Source organism: Monodelphis domestica, chromosome 4, assembly GCF_027887165.1.
Source record: "Monodelphis domestica isolate mMonDom1 chromosome 4, mMonDom1.pri, whole genome shotgun sequence".
Lineage (NCBI taxonomy): Eukaryota > Metazoa > Chordata > Mammalia > Didelphimorphia > Didelphidae > Monodelphis > Monodelphis domestica.
In genome coordinates, this window is record NC_077230.1 from 264,722,229 (window position 1) to 264,739,090 (window position 16,862).

General features: G+C 38.4%; 1 protein-coding gene across 11 annotated transcripts in view; it reads right to left on the bottom strand.

The window, feature by feature from the left end:
- AMOTL1 (angiomotin like 1) overlaps positions 1–16,862 on the bottom strand; it is a 275,805-nt gene that overhangs the window by 143,419 nt on the left and 115,524 nt on the right. Inside the window, exon 1 of one of the 11 annotated variants that reach the window (XM_056794481.1) lies at positions 12,661–13,003. The exons of the other annotated variants lie outside the window; for them this stretch is intronic. The gene's annotated coding sequence lies outside the window, so the exon portion shown is untranslated. Of the gene's footprint in view, positions 1–12,660; positions 13,004–16,862 lie in introns of those variants that run through there. 11 annotated transcript variants of the gene reach the window in all.

Here is a 16,862-nt window from a genome sequence, read left to right on the forward strand (position 1 = left end):
TCTCTCTTCTGAAGCCCTTGTCTTTGACAGGTAGCAGTGATAAAAACACCATCATGTGCCTAAAGTCTCAAGTTTCTTGCCCAGAAGTCTCTAATCTTTTTTTAATAGCATTTCTACCCACATAATTCATCAAATGTGGGCAGTAGGTCATCTAATCTGATAAATCTTGAACAGCTCTCTCTTTCATCTTCGATTCATATTCTGGGAAGGAGACAAAATTTATATTATTGTTATCAGATTAGCTGCCTTATTTACCTTCATCAAGGAGTTATTAAACGCTACAGGGGCAGCTAAGTAGCACAGTAGATAGAGCTTAGAGCACCAGGCCTGGAGTCAGGAGGACCTGGGCTCAAATTTGGCTGTGTGACCCTGGGCAAGTCACTTAACCCCTTTTGCCTAGCCCTTGCCTTTTCTGTCTTAGAGTTGATACTAGGACAGAATGTAAGGGTTTGTTCTCTCCTACCTTAGATCCTAATTGAATGACCTATCATTGGCAGGACCTGTATATCCTCATCATTCCCCAAAGAGCAAGCAGTTGCTTCTTTTTCAAAGGACTCATCTCCCTTTTCTTCAGGAAGGGCTTCATAGCTCTTAGTAGTGATGAGTGGTTCTAATTCCCTTTTTCTCTGTGTCCCATTTTTTCCACCTTTCAACCTCCTGACAGAAGTCATGACTCCTTTCTGTCTCTTGGGGTTTTGCATTTTTTATTTCTACATTGAAGTTCTTCTGTTGTTTTTTAAAGGAAATCTTTATTCCTCCTGATTCCTTTGTCCCCTGACTCCTTTATTCCCCTCCAAAGGGGGAAGGGATTCTTTGATCATCTTTATCTTTTCCTCCAGGAGGAAAGCCAATCCATACTGTAAGCATAGATGGCAGTCTCATATGGCCACATCAGAAATACAAACACTGAATACTTTATGCTGGTTACTTGCCTCCCAAAGGTGGGAGGAAGGGAGAGAGAGAATTTGGAACTCAATTATTTTTAAAATGAGTGTTAAAAATTATTTTAAAATTTTTACAAATAAAATTAAAAATTAACTAAAAAAACCTATTTCAGTCCTTTGTACATACCTTTGTACATACATAACAACAGTCAAATGTAAATTCTCACTTTGAATAATATAATGGATAGAGCATACAATCAGAAGGTCTAAGTTCCAAGTCACAAAGCATAGGATTAAAATCTGGCCACTAACTAACTGTGATTTTAGCAAATCCCTTCCATTTTCTGGTTTTTAGTTTTCTCATCCATCAGTTAGAAATAACAAGACTTATCCTACCTCTTACAAAGGTTTTGGGGGGGTTCTTCTATCACAAAATGAGATAGCACTCGTAAGACAACTCTACAAAGTCAAAAATATGGTACAAAGGTAAAATATTTTTATAAAACTTTTCCTAAAGGCTATCTGAAAATAATAAAATCACCATCTTCTACAATTACAGACTACAGTTAATATGCTATAATATCACTGAGATGAATATGTAGTGAATGTGATTTCCCAAAGTATTCTTCCCCAAGTGGATTTTGTAAGCATATTTCAATATGTTTTTAGATAATTAACTTAGATTCTCTTTCACTAAGATTAGACTCTGAGGCCTTTTCATTATATGGAGGTGATCCTTCAGTTTTCAAATGCTTTGCCAATAGAGTATAAGCTCTGGTAAGTTTTCTCCACTTAGCAAAACTCACTTGAAGTCAAAAGTAATATGCCTTATTATCAGGCTGATCTGGAGAAGGTCCAAGAAAGAGTTTTGTGAGATATTTACTGTTAGAGAACTAGACCTAGATGAGAGTATGAGAACCCAGCAAAGGAGAAATGAATAGCCTGATAGGAGGAGAACCAGAGATATGTTTGGAAACTTAAAAAAAAAAAGATATTCATACAAAGTTTTCCAAACGATATGTTTCTAATGAATTTCTATAAATCAAATTATACTTGAAAAGTACGAGGGGACTTGGAAATTTTAAATTAAATAGTTGTGTTTCACTGACTCAGAAATCTGCTCCCAAATCAGCTCTCTTGCTTGTTTGGTGCCAAATGGGACCCTCTTGGATCCAAGACATGAAGGTGCATTGACCTTATCCATTATCTCTGACAGGGAAGGAGTGAGGCACACTTTCTGCTCTTAAACCCCCAAATTGTAGGAAATAATCAATGACCAACTTATGGCTGGACACAAAAATGCGAACATCAAAAAAAAAAATGGACCAAATATCCTCTCTGATTGGCTACAATAATTATCATACTTCATTATTACTCATAGTGTTCACACCTACACTCTCCCTTTACTAGCATATATTTTTGTGTATACTTAAGTCATGTTTTATGTCTTCCTTCAGCTTCCTCTTTTTCCTTTTATTTTTTTCAAACCCTTACCTTCCATCTTAGAATCAATACTGTGTATTGGTTCTAAGGCAGAAGAGTGGTAAGGGCTAGGCAACGGGTGTCAAGTGACTTGCCCAGGGTCACACAGCTGGGAAGTGTCTGAATCCAGATTTGAACCCAGGACCTCCCGTCTCTAGGCCTGGCTCTCTATCCACTGAGCCACCCAACTGCCCCCTCTTTTTCCTTTCAAACAGTCTACCTGACTTTAATTCCATGTATTTCTACTAGATTTATTAGGACATGAGCTATGATGATAGATTCTTTTTTTGTTTGTTTTGTCTTAATGTCTGCATTAATAATTAACAATTTAATAAATGTTTGATTCATGAAGAAAGGAACACATGACTTGGTCTTTATTTTTACTTTCTGTCAAAATTTTGAAATTTACTCTCCTGGCACAAACTCATGGCCAGATTTTCCTTCCAGTAATATTGAAACCACTGCAAGAGAAACCTGGAAAAAAATTATTTAAACTGAATGATCTTTTATTAAATAAAGCAAATTACTCCTTAATTTGTCAAGCTTTTAAATGTCAATTTTTGTAAAATGGATAAAATAGCTTTACCAACCACAAGTTGACGTGTGATGGAATGTCCTAAAAGTCTTAGTGCAACTTTAAGTTACTCAAGTTTAAGTTCTTATAACTTTAATATTCAAATTTAAGCTACTTAAGATTTAATAGCTTAAAACTGCACTTTTGGGACTTTGGGGACAGCCTGTATTTTATAAGTTCTGACCTGGGGGTGCGGGTGGAGTGGGAGAGTATAATATATCACTTCTTGATCTGGACCCCAAATACTTATTGTCAGACTTGCTGCAGATTTAGCAAGATGACTACATTTAAAATGATATCTAACCACTTTGTCTTGTACAATCTCAAAGCTTTGCACATAGATACAGAGATGTGTAGAAGTTTCTTCCAGCTCTTCGTCTAGGATGCCATGATCTGGCTTTACCAGTGCTTGAGTAAAACATGTAGAGTAAGATAAATCTGTTCATTAGAGGCTGTGCTGTTCCATTGAACTAGTTACATCCATTGAACCTACTGAGTTTTAGAATACCAGTGGGAGATGGCACCGGGGACTCCTAGAAACACTCAGTATTGATTAAGATCCCTTCCCCACGCGGCAGTCTGTTAAGGGATCAACTTTGTACCTTCTGCCTTCAGTCCTTCCTTTATCTCTCACTCAGCCTCTAAAATTAACCAAGATGTCAACTGGGGCTACACTGGCTTAGTAATACTTTCACACAATCATTAGCGATGGCAAGAAGACATCCTTGGGGAGCATGAGCAGCTAAAGTCTGAACACTCCTGGATGTGAAAGATAAAGAGGTCTGAGACCAGGCAGAGGAGGTGAGGAAAAGAAAACTTTATCTGGGTACATGTCATGTCCTCTTCTCCCACTTCCCATACATTGTCTGCCCCTTGTCCCAACACACACACACACACACACACACACACACACACACACACACACACACCTTGGATTTAAACTCTTGGGGATGGCCACTCGTTAGGTCTTGTGTTTGCATATACAGAATGTTGTCCAATGCTGACACACTGGAGGAGCTTCATAAATACTTGATTGATTGATTGGTTTGCACATAGTAAGAGCTTAACATGTGACTGGTGAATTTTAAAGTCTTTTCAGTGCTGAAGCACCCCTTGAGCTTTAGTTCATGATGAAACCCTGAAGAAGAAGCCCTTGAGGAGTTAAAGGAATAAGCCTGGCATCAGAACAGCTCAAGGAAAGTAAGTATGTAGAGCGGACTGTATGATCCTTCTCTCTCCAGGCATTTTTCTATAAGGGGATGGAGTCCTCGGTGCTAAAATTTCCCTAGAGAGGAAGGCACTCACATGATTCATCTTTGGGGAGAAAGGAGGAATGAGTATAATAACAAACCCAGCAGGGAGTCATTCGTTACCAGCCAAGGATTTGAGCCAGACAATCACTGGAGTGAAAGAAGGATAATATGATAGGATCCCTCATGGAGGAAACAGAATGATGCTGTCAAGCAGAAGACCAGAGTACAATAAAAATTGTTTTTCAAAGAAACAAAGTTGGAAGGGAGAAACACATCTAAGCTGTCAGGGACAGGTCTCCAGTGGATTTTCTAGCCAATGTGATTCTTACCTAAATGCTCACAGGAAAAGAGGGAAGAGGAGAACTGAAAACTTCCTGGAAAGAGCCAATGTTTAAATCAAGAATACATTTAAAGGAAAATAGCAAGAGGCTCTGACATATTAAAGATTTTAGGGCTCAACTTGAATTAGTCTGCCTGGTAAGCAAGATGGTACAGCATATAGAGCCCAGGATCTAGAGTCATAGAGTCAGGAAGATCTGTGTTCAAATCCAGCCTCAGACATTTATAAGCTGTATGATCCTGGGCAAGTAGTAAGCACTATTTGCCTCAGTTTCCTCAACTGTAAAATGGGGGGGTAATTATAGCATCTAACTTTCAGAGCTGTTATGAGGATCAAATGAAATAATTTTAAAGCTCTTAGCATTGTGCCTGGCTCATAATAGGCACTATATAAATGTTTATTCTCCTTTTCTTTCCCCATTCCCAGAGAACTACTGAAATGCACTGGTTATATTGAAGTAAGAATTTCGGATTCCTTCCAGGAGCTATTAGAACAGATACAGAAGGTGTCATTTAATTAGAGAATGGCTCAACAAATTTTGATGTATGGACATAATGCAATATTAACAGCAATGTAAGAAATAAAATATAAGGAAAACAGATGCATGGGACAATATATATGAACCAATACAAAGTGAAATAAGGAAAATCAAGAAATATATACCATAATTGTGACAATGTAAATGATATGAAATAACAACAAAAATGAATGCTGCATAATTATAATAACCAAGTTTGAGACCAAGGAAGAGATGAAAAACTGTACCTTCCCCTCCTTCCTTTGCAGGGATGGGGAACTACAGATATAGAACATGGCCTGAAAGACTCAGTTAATTTGTTGGTTTTATTGAATTACTTTTTCTCTATCTTTTTTAAATTTTTTTATTATGAGACAGTTCTCAAAGGAGAAGAGGGAAGTGATATAAAAATAACAGATATCAATATAATTTTTTAAAAAAAGATATCCAGAGGAATTGTCAAATAGAACTTTAATAGATGAAGCTACGAGATTTAAGATGGAAATGAACTAAGAGGTTATTAAATTCAACTTCCTAATTTTATAAGTGAGGAAACTGAGGCCCATGGTCACACAGAGCTAGTAACTGTCAAAAGTAGCATCTAAACTCAAATTTTCCTGATTTTAAGGTCAGCACTCCCAACTATGGCATATTGCTTCTCTTTTGATGCTACTTTATTTTAAATGCACATCTATTAATGCCAGAAAATGCTGCTGTCCATGGGGCAGAGATAAGTTTTGTGAAAAGTCAAATTATGTGTTGATGTGATTGTTCAATACATCCACAGTGGACAGTAATATCCAAGAGGCATAATTTTTAAATAGGTGTATGTGTGTACACATTGTCCATTAGAATAGGAGCTCCTTGGAGGCAGGGACTATGTTTTTGCACTTCTTTGTATACCCAGAACTTAACATAGTGCCTGGAACATAGTTATAGCTTAATGAATCCTTGTTGACAGACTGACAATTGTTGAACCTCATCCAAGTCACACAAATGTTTTATATTCACTCTGCCTCCATTACAGCTAGAAATTTCAACAAAATGGTTCTAAGATTACAGGATTGAAAGTTGGAAGGTGGCTTAAAGACCCTTATTTTACAGAAGAGGAATCCAAGATTCAGAGGGGTCAAAAGATTCTCCAGGTTCTCAGAATTATTAAATGTAGGCACCAGATCTGAATCCAAAAGATTCCAATATCTAGCATTATGCCTCCCATACCATGTTTCCAGATGGGCAGGGGTTTAATGGGTATTGCAAAGGGTTTTCAGAGGCAAGATTCCAGGCTTCTTCCTAGCATCCCAAGTCCCAACTGGAACCATCAAACAAAGGTACAGCTTGATGATTGCCTTTGAGGAAACAGTTTATTCAAAAATAAAAGAATTGCTTTCATTTTCATCTGGCACTTTTATTATGAGATCTTTGATACCAGATAATCTAAGTTGTAGCTTAGAATTAAGTAGGGAACTTCCAAATTAATCTTGAGCCTACAAATATCTAAATGTTAGAGTTAGTAAAATATGGCACTTTTTTGCCTTCATTCATTCATTCAAAAGTCAAAAGGCATGAAGTGGTCACCTGAAGTGGTCAAGTAGAATAGGGGATACAAAGACTATTAAAATATACCCACTGCCCATATGGAGCTTATGATCCCTATTATATCAATGCCATATCTTGTTTTGAAGTTATTTCTGTTCATAAATGACCATGTAAGAAGATACAAAAGTCCAAAATGTGAAAGATTGCTTTGGATTGAGGCAACAAAGAAGGCATCTTTAGGGTGATGTCATTAGAACTAGACCTCGTAGGATGGTCAGGAAATGGACTGTACTTTGGCTCAAAATGAGAGAATGCATTTTTCAAATTCTAAGAATTAAATTTCAGAGACTGGTCCTTCTAATTTTATAAAGTTTATTAGAATCACTTTGATGAGAAATAGGTAGAAATATAAGATATTTTAGCCTAATCTAAGTCCCCACATGGGTGCTCCCAATGTGACTGGTCATGCAAGAGAAAGAGAAAGAGAGAAAGAGAGAGAGGGGGGGGGAGAGAGAGAGAGAGAGAGAGAGAGAGAGAGAGAGAGAGAGAGAGAGAGAGAGAGAGAGAGAGAGAGAGAGAGAGAGAGAGAAAGAGCACTTCCTCCTTCAAATCTTTTTAACTTCTCCTTCCACATCCTGTTCAAATTCAGAATCATGTAACCTAGGTTACATAACTAAGTGACCAGCTTAAGTGATGTAAGTAGCTCCAAGAAAGCAGGGACACAAACAGGACAACATGCCATGCATGATCCTAGGAGAAGATTCCCTTCACACAAAGCAGAGGTTAGAGTGAAAGTAGGAAAGTTAGAAAGTAGCCAGCCATATGGATGATGCTGAATGTGCATGAAGGAAGAATATTAGGAGATAAAACTTGAAAGGTAAACCCATGCCAAAGTGTTGAGAGACTTAAATGCCAAACTAAGAACCTTGGACTCCAATCTACTCTTCACATAGTGCCAAAGTGATAATCCTAAGAAAAAAGATCTGGGCACTTCTCAAGAGGTTTTGGTGCTTCCGGTTCCCTATTGCCTCTAGGGGGAAAAAAAAGTTCCTGTTTGGCATTTAAAGCCTTTCATGATCTGGCTCCAAGCTTTACTATCTTTCCAGGCTAATTACACATTACTCATCTAAATGGACTCTATGTTCCAGACACACTGGCCCACTTAATATTCCCAATACAGTCCATTCCATCTCCCACCTAAGTAGCTTTGCACAGGTTGTTCCCAATGCTTGGAATGCCTTCCTTCCTCAATTGTACCCCCTGTAACTCTTGGTTCCCTTCAAGGTTCAAATTAATTGCTACCCCCTTTCAAATCACGACTTTGTATATTTTCTACATATACTTATCTGAGAACATGGAGTATCCCCCACTGTTTTAGGATGTAATCTCCCCAAGGGCAAGGATTGTTTCACTTTTGTATTTGTATCTCCTGTGCTTTAGTGTGGTGCTTTCCACACAGTGTCTAATAAATCCTTGATTTATTAGCTGATTAATTTGAATATGTTCATAGTGGAAGATTGTGGAAAATTTTTGAGTAAGAAGATAACATGATTAGAACTGTGCTTTAAGAAAATTAGAGTAGTGGCAAGTATATAAGAGGAGTTATTATAGGAAGAGACTAGAGCCAGGAAGCTAGATCACACTAGAGGTAGAAGAAAGTCTTAGAGAACAATAAACTCAATCCCTTCATTTTACATAACGGGAAACCAAGTTGCAGGTCTATAAAATCACTTGTGCGACGTTACACAGGGAGTTAGTGGAATGGCTACTGGGATTCAAGGCTCAGATCTCTCACCTCCCAAACAAATGAGCCTTCTCTACTCTACCTTATTGTTTAGGAGTTATTGAAGGGGAGTGAAATGACTGGAGAGCCTACCAACAGAGAAAGAAAAGGAAGTCACAAATTTCTGCAGGGAAGTGGGGTTGGGAGAGAAAGTATAGCCCAAAAGTTGGCTCTGTGGCTCCACAAGGAGATAAATGGTTCCTAATCATGAAAGGAGAAAACATGAGTTCTTTCTCCAGAAACAACATATAAGGAGCCGAATCCAGGCATATTTTCTCACACACAAAAAGGGTGTAGCAGTCTATAAAATATAGTAATCAACAAAGGGGAGAATAAAAGGGGATGACATCACTCCAAGATGTAAAACTTTTTAGTAATTAAAGAAATAGCAGATAGTTTTCTGAGATTTGCTTGGTAGCACACATCTCACCACTTCAACTTAGATTAAAACTTTGTAGCAAAATTAAAATGTTATTTACCTTTGGCAAGCTACCCATTTCCCATGGCAGCCCCTAGGGAAAGCCTGAGAAATAATACATTTGTTGAGGTAGTTCTGGATAGAGCGTTGGGTCTGGAATCAAGAAGACACGAGTTCAAACCCTGTCTCAGACATTCTACATGTGTGGCATTGGGCAAGTCACTTAACTGCTGTTTGCCTCAGTTTCCTCATTTTTAAGGTGATAATAATCACATCTACTTCCCAGGTTAGTTGTGAGGATCAAATGAGATAATATTTATTAGTGGGCCATGCGGGAACCAGTAGGTGCTATATAAATATCAGTTATGATAATGATGATGTCAAAACATCAGCTGGGAAAGAACCTCCAGTTACAGAACTGAGGATCAAATTCACTGAAAATTCAAGGAGACAATATGTTTGCTGGTGGTTTTAGGCTTAACTTTCTGTTTAGTCTTCTCTCCAAGGTCTATGAAGTTAAATTTTCCTGAGCCAAACATTGGTGTGTTGTCTGTCGGTCATAAGCTACTGGCCTTTGGATAAAACTTCAGGCTCACACTGAAATAACAACTCAGTACTCTAATATTCTTGTCAGAAGGAAAAGGAGGAAGTGTCTTCCTGTTTGCATCTCTTGCACAAATCCTCATAGACTGATATCCTAAGCCACCAACCTTGCCCATCCTATGTTGTTTCATAAATGAGCCGCTGGGATCCACCAATTTTTTCAGGGTTTCCCCATGTTGTCCCATTGTTGCCAGGAAGCCCAAGAAGTATACGGGCTTTCCAGGTTGTCCCTTATTCTCACTACATAACAGTCCATCTTTTTTCAATCACATACTTGTCTACAATTAGTTTCAAATACAAAGTATCACACACAGCTCCTACGGCAATCAGAAGTGTTTCACAGGTCCAATCTGATTGTAACACGGTACTATGAGAGAGAATTTAGGCAGATGGGTTTTATTCTCCATAATCTTTTTAAAAAGAAGGCTGGTCATAGGCATCAATCAAGTTATTTTATAGAAACATACCTGCAATGTGCCAGATACTGTTAAGAGCTAAGGATAGAAAGCCAAAAATGAGTTAGTCCCTGCCCTCATGGAGCTTACATCCTTTAAGAAAATAATTAATAATTATATACAAAATAAGGACAAGGTAATTCCCGGGGGAGGAGGGGTGCTAGAAGCTGGCAGGAAATCAGATAAAAGAAAAGATGAGTTTTGCAGGAAACAAGGAATTCTAAGTCAGTCAGTGGGAAGGGAGAAGTGCTTTTCAGGCACAGAGAACATTCAGAGCCTTAAGAGGGGAATGTCATGTAGAAGGAATACTACAAGGGACAGTCTGGCTTGACCCACAGTGTGGAAAGGTAGAAATGTATAATTAGGCTAGTAAGGCAAGAAAGTGAAGAACTTGGAAAGCCAAATATCATTGTTTATACTTGATCCTAGAGGCAAAAAGAGTCTTCTGGGGTTTTCAGAGGGAGTAATGTGGTTAGACCTGCACTTTAGGAAAATCACAATAGCATCTCTATGCAGGGTAGATTGGAATGGGGAGATATGAGGCAAGGAGACTAATTATGCTCATTGCATTGTAAGATTTGCATGCATTGTGAGATTTAGGGGCTGAACAAGGGTGGTGGCTGAGTGATAGATGGTGATAGATAGTGGTAGATGCCAGAGATTTTGTTGAGATAGAAACACAAAGATTTGGTAACTGATTGGATAGAAAGAGCCTTCCCTTCTGTATTAGAATCAATACTGATCATTGATTTGAAAATAGAAGAGTAATAAGGATTAGGCAATTGGGGTTAAGTGACTTACCCAGGGTCACAAAACCAGGAAGTTTCTGATGCCACATTTTAGCCCAAGAACTACCAACTCTCTATCCATTGTGTACTGGCTAGCTGTCCCAGCTATGTATTTTCTAATACGATATCAATGCAAATAAAGCAAATTGACAAAGTAGGGCTAAGATCAAAGGAAGATACAGGTTTTGATAAAGGTATTATAAAGTAAATACTCAAAGTCTTTGAAATTATCATTAACTCTAATTAGGCATACTTCTGGTTAATCAAAGAGACTGTTATCAAGTGTATCATAGATCAAATTACAGAAAAAATTAGAAAAATGAGAAGGTACCTGCCATCCTTTTCTAATTAGCTCTCTCAAGCCATTAGAGACAAGTAAGAACCTTTGGACCACACTCTTAGACCTCAGCAACCACAGAACCTCAGAGTTGGAAGGAACCTCAATGGTCATCTATCCCAACCTATACCTGAACCAGAATCCTCTCTACAATATAAACAACAAGTATTCTCCATGCTCTAACTAGGAGGAGTCTATTACCTCTGATAGTGACCCGTCCTACTTTGGGATAGCCCTAACTATTGTTGCCCAGACTAGTCTCAACAGCAACTACCAGACATCTTTCTCTTTGATCAATGCCTATGGTGTTATCACATACATACATACATACATTCTTTCTCTTTTTCCCTCCCTTTCTTTCCCCCAATCCCCATAATCTTACTTCCTCTCATTCTTTCATAGCCTCTCTCTCTTTCTCATTCCTGTGTCTTTATCTCTGTTTCAGACACTCAGGAAGCAAGACAGTTCAGTAGATATATCACTTGGCTTCAAGTCAGGAAGACCTGGGTTGAAATCCAAATATTCCCTAGCTATCTGGTCCTAGGCAAGTCATTGAATCTACTTGCCTCAGTTTCCACAACTGTATGAGATTATAATAGCACCTTTCTCCAGGGTTGTTGTGAGGATCAAATGGAATACTATTTATAAAATACCCAGCACAGTGCTTGGCACATAGCAGGAACTTAATAAATCCTTGTTCCCCTCTCACTCTCACTCCCTGTCTCTTCTCCATTCCCCTCATATCTCTCTGTTTCCCTCTGTCTGTCTCTGTCTATATATCTCTCTTTCCCTCCCCCAAAAAACACATGGGCAAGGTGGCTCCAGCTACTGGACACTACTTGGGTCAAGTTCCTTGGGCTACGAGGTCCTACAGAGAGGTAAGTGGAAGAATCAAGATTCAAATCTAGGTCTTCTGACTTCAAACCCGGAATTCTTTCCATGGTACCATATCTCTGTTTCCTGAATAAAGTCCTCCAGAAAAGCTAAAAATGGGCCAGAAAGAATCACCAATTGGACAATGTCTCCACTACAAGGCTACAGTCAAAAATAAAAATTTAAAGACTTTGACAAATCTAACAAATAATTTCAACATTAAAAATATCAAACACATTTAATATTTCAGTGGTGACTCAAAACTTTGTTGTATCTGGAGCCTGGCGGAATGAACATGACTTTTTTTTCACTCTGTTGTTGAACTTGAAGTTCAAATGAAAAGAAATGCAAGGTTGATGGAACAATGGAATGGAATGACTACTTTTAGTGTCCATAAGCTCAAAAGCTGCAGAGCTGGTTTTCCTTCCTAACAAACTGGGACAGTAATCACAGTAACTCATACTTAGACAGCTCTTTAAGGTTTCCAACAAGCTATACAATGAGACATCTCGCAGACAATGAATCCCATCACTTCAAGGGTTCTTATACTACTTCTCAAACATTAAAGAAAAACCAAATTTGCCAGCACTCAAAAAGTCCAACTGCAAACAGTGGTCAAAAGCACTCTCCTTACTCTTGGATTGTTCAGCCCATCAGACTTTGCAAACTCAGGCAAATCTCTGGAAACATTAGACTCAACACAAAAGACCAACAAAACCCACCAGAAATATTTATTAGCCACAGAACATGTCTCACGCGATTATTGGCCTCTCCCAAAACAGCATGTGGTTTAAAAGGAACCCCCTGTTCTCACCGTACAAGAATCTGGCCCATGAATTGGTCCCACAAGCACCTCCAGGCAGCTCCAGCAAATGCTGTCAGCTCTACAGAAGCCACTGAAGAAAATGAGGGAGTAATCACAAGTGTTACAGAATTACTCTAGAAATTTTTTTACCCCCTTCTAAACAAAAAGAAGGCTTTCTCAGGAATTGGCTGCACCTTCCCCCACAGGCACACTAGAGAGAATTATCTGACCTTCCATGCACATAATGAGGATGTTCTAGTCTCATTATCTCCATATCTCACTGGATAAGGAAAATGGGGGAGGAATAAGGTTTCATGGTACCTGGGGGATTGGCAGTAGGGTTATATGCACAAAATTGTATGTCTCATCATGCTCCTTTAAAACTAATCCAGTGACCCCAAATGGAGGCTTGCTTTAATATTTTTAAAAGGTAGCTATTTATCAAAGCAATCATTTTTAAAGCAATTCCCTAATTTCAAGGAAACATGGCCAGAATAAGTGGCAGAGCTGGGACTAAAAATGGGTCCTTAGCCCCTAATCTTGTTGTTTCTGCTGGATCATTTCCCAACATCCTCCTTAGTCAGGGAGTGGAGTTTAATGCCTCTTAGGTGTTACTGGCAATGTAGATACAGGAAGAAAGTAGAAAAAAAGGGAGGGGTGGAAGAAAAAACTGAGAAAAGGAATGAGGAAACAAAAGAGAAGGCTGGGGTGAAGAATGAATTAGAGAAAGAAAAAAATGTGCCTATCATTAGAAGTGATAGAGTCACATTAATGGTGGTCTCAGTGCCACTACTCCTGGGCACTTCACCAAGAAAAAAAAGTTGAGATGTACCATTTAGCATTTGACAATTAACATTCCATTTCTTATATAGTATATACAAAGAAGGCAGTTGGGTATAGTAGATAGAACACTAGGCCTAGAGTCAGGAAGACCAGAGTTCAGATATAACCTCAGTCACTTATGTGACTTATATGACACTGGATAAGTCATTTAACTCTGCCTCAGTTTCCTCTTCTATAAAATGAGCTAGAGAAGGAAATGGAAAACTACTCCAGTATTTTTGCCAAGAAAACCCCAAAAAGGGTCACTAAGAGTTGGATACAATTGAAAATGACCAACATGCAAAGAAAATAAACTTCATTCTAGATCCATGGTGGTGAATCTATGGCATACGTGCCAAGAAAGGACATGCAAAATTCTCTCTGTGGTCACATGAGCCACAGAGCCACAAACCTGCCTGAATGCATTACTAGAAAGATAGAGTGGGATTCAGGGGAGCTGCACTTTCCACCATGCTGAGGGCATTTTTTCACTTCATCCACCCCTCTGCCTAGTAGGCCAATGAGAGCTTCCTCACCTGTTTGGGGTAAGGGGGTGGGGTGGGCAGGGTAAATGAAAGCAAGGCATGGGATCTCTGGAGGTGGTGGAGTCTGGCATACAATCTCTAAAATGTTTACCATCACTGTTCTAAATGGTTAAGTAATGGGAGATCACTTTATTTTCAAAGATAGATCTATCTCATACCTGAAGGAGTAGTTCTATGCTATTTTAAGAAAGAGAATAGCAGAAGAGCTAATGTGTCAAATAATCTCTTCCAGAGAATGACAAAATTTCAATAGAGTAAAGGTTTTAATGCCCAAATCAAATTCCCCAGACCTTTCAATGTTTTTACCTTACATGTGCAGGACTTCTATATGAATGGAGTCCTGGAAATAATTATGGGGCACAAAAACTTTCCTTTCTTTCTACCATTGTCACTGATAGACTGGCCTTTCCCTCTTATAAAAGTCTTAATTGTTGATCATTATCAAGAGAATCCGGGACACCTTTAAGTGGCTGTCATACCTGCCCTGGTTTGTGATGTAAATAGCTCATTGCCATAAAGGGAAGATGCAGGACCTCTGGCAAATGCTAGTTACCACAGTTGCATCACCATAGGAAGGCTCCTGTTAGCTATCTAAAGAACACAAGAACCACAGAAAACATTGCTGATTCTCTAGCTACTAAATTATGTCATTTTTGCCACTCTACATGGGCAACATGGAGGATCAGAGAAGAGGGAAGATTCTCCATTGAGGCTTGAAAAAGAACCTAGCCTTCCCCAAATCCTGTATCTTTTTGCCTTCATGGTATAGCCAGACCCTTTCAAAACACCCTTCTCCTCTTTATCCAGTTTTTTATTACTTCTGTCTTAAAAAATGAAATTCTGAAAATGTCACCTACCACTCTAGATTTTTCTCTTCTATCATCAGCAAGCAATGTGTCTCTTAGGATCTATCATAAAATTATGGCTGCTGGCTAGGTCATGGAACAATGCTCATGGTTTACAGAGCTAGTCAATTCATATTTTTCATCTTTTTCCTCTATCAAAATGAAAAAATATTCATAATTGGAAAAATGTAACTAAATTAGCTAATAAGAAATTGGAAACCCAAGACAGACAGCAGCAAAAGAGAACCTAGCTAGGTAGCACAGTAGATAGAACTTTGAGACTCCTGTCAGGAAGTTGTCAAGTCAAATATACTGGAACTGTTTTCTCCTTTGGCTCATTTTATAGATGAGGAAACGGAGGCAAACAGAGTTAAGTGACTTGTGCAAAGTCATGGCTAGAAAGTGTCTGAGAATGATTTGAACTCAGGTCTTCCTGACTCCAGGCCCTGACTCTATACACTGTGCCACCTAGGTGGCATATTGTCGGGAAGACCTGAGTTTAAATATGGCTTTAGATAGTTAATATATGAACCTGGGCAAGCTAGCTAACCTCTGCCTGCCTTAGTTTCCTCCTTCATAAAATAAGTGTGATAATAGCATCTACCTCCCAGGGTTGTTATGAGGAACAAAAGACATAATAATTGTAAAGGCCTCTGCTAACCTTAAAGTACTATATAAACCCTAACTATTATTATTCCATTAGACTATCAGTTTATTGAGAACAGGGGCTATATTTTGTCTTTCTTTGTATTCTGAGCATTTAGCACAGTGTCTGATACTTAATAAGCATTTGCTGACTTTATTTCACTTGATTTGACTTTAATTAATTTGAATTATCAGTTCCAAGTCAACTGCATTCCTGGGCTGAAATTTTATGAAGGAAGAAGGCAGGAAGGCAGGAAGAAAGGTAGGAAGGAAGGTGGGAAGGAAGAAGAGAGGGAGGGAGGAAAAGAGAAAGGGAGGGAAGGAAGGAAGGAAGGAAGGAAGGAAGGAAGGAAGGAAGGAAGGAAGGAAGGAAGGAAGGAAGGAAGGAAGGAAGGAAGGAAGGAAGGAAGGAAGGAAGGAAGGAAGGAAGGGAGATATTTCTAGAATCAGTTTTTGTGGCAGCAGAGAATTGGAGGCAGGATAGAAAGTCACTGATGGGGAATGGCTAAACAAATTGTGGTAGGTGAATATAATAGAATATTAGTATACTGTAAGAAACAATGAATATGATGAATTCAAAGTATAGGAAGAATCTGATGAATTGATGCAGAGTGAAATAAGCAGAAGTGAGAGACTAATATGCACAATGACTAAAACCATGTAAATAAAACAACAACAAAAACCCTGAACACTGTATAATCACAGCCATGCTTTGTCCTCAGAGTTCAGAAAACAGATATCCCAACATTTTATGCAGAGATGAACTATAGGCATGGAATATTGCATATTGTCAGATAAAGATAATGTACTTATTAGTTCTGCTAAATTTCTTTGTTTTCCTCTTTATTTTTTTTATTGGAAGGGATGACTCATTGGATAAAAGAAAGAAACAAAGCTATAAAGGTGATATAAATCCTATATAGCAATAAGGTTTTTAAAGTAGAATAAAATAATGGGGTTAAGCCAAGTGAAATTGAAATTCCCCTTTACCTCTAAATTTAAGGTCCTATGACTAGAGAAGAATGAATGCTCTCATTTTCCAAGAGGAAAGAGGACAGAAATCATAGGCTGTAAATAGCACGCCACTAAAATTGATTTTTTAAAATGCTATGAGGTATAGGTAGAGCAAGTCTTAAAATCTTTATTTTATAGAACTACACCACTATAAGGTTTATTTCCTCTGGTGATCAGGGAAAAAGGAAAAGGACCTTTGAAGGGGTGCGCATCAATTGGGGAACAGCTAAACAAGTTGTTCCATAATTGCGATGAAATACTCCTGCAATATAAGAAATGACAAGAAGATTAATTTTTTAAAAACATGGAAAGACCTTCATGAAATAATGAAGAATGAAAC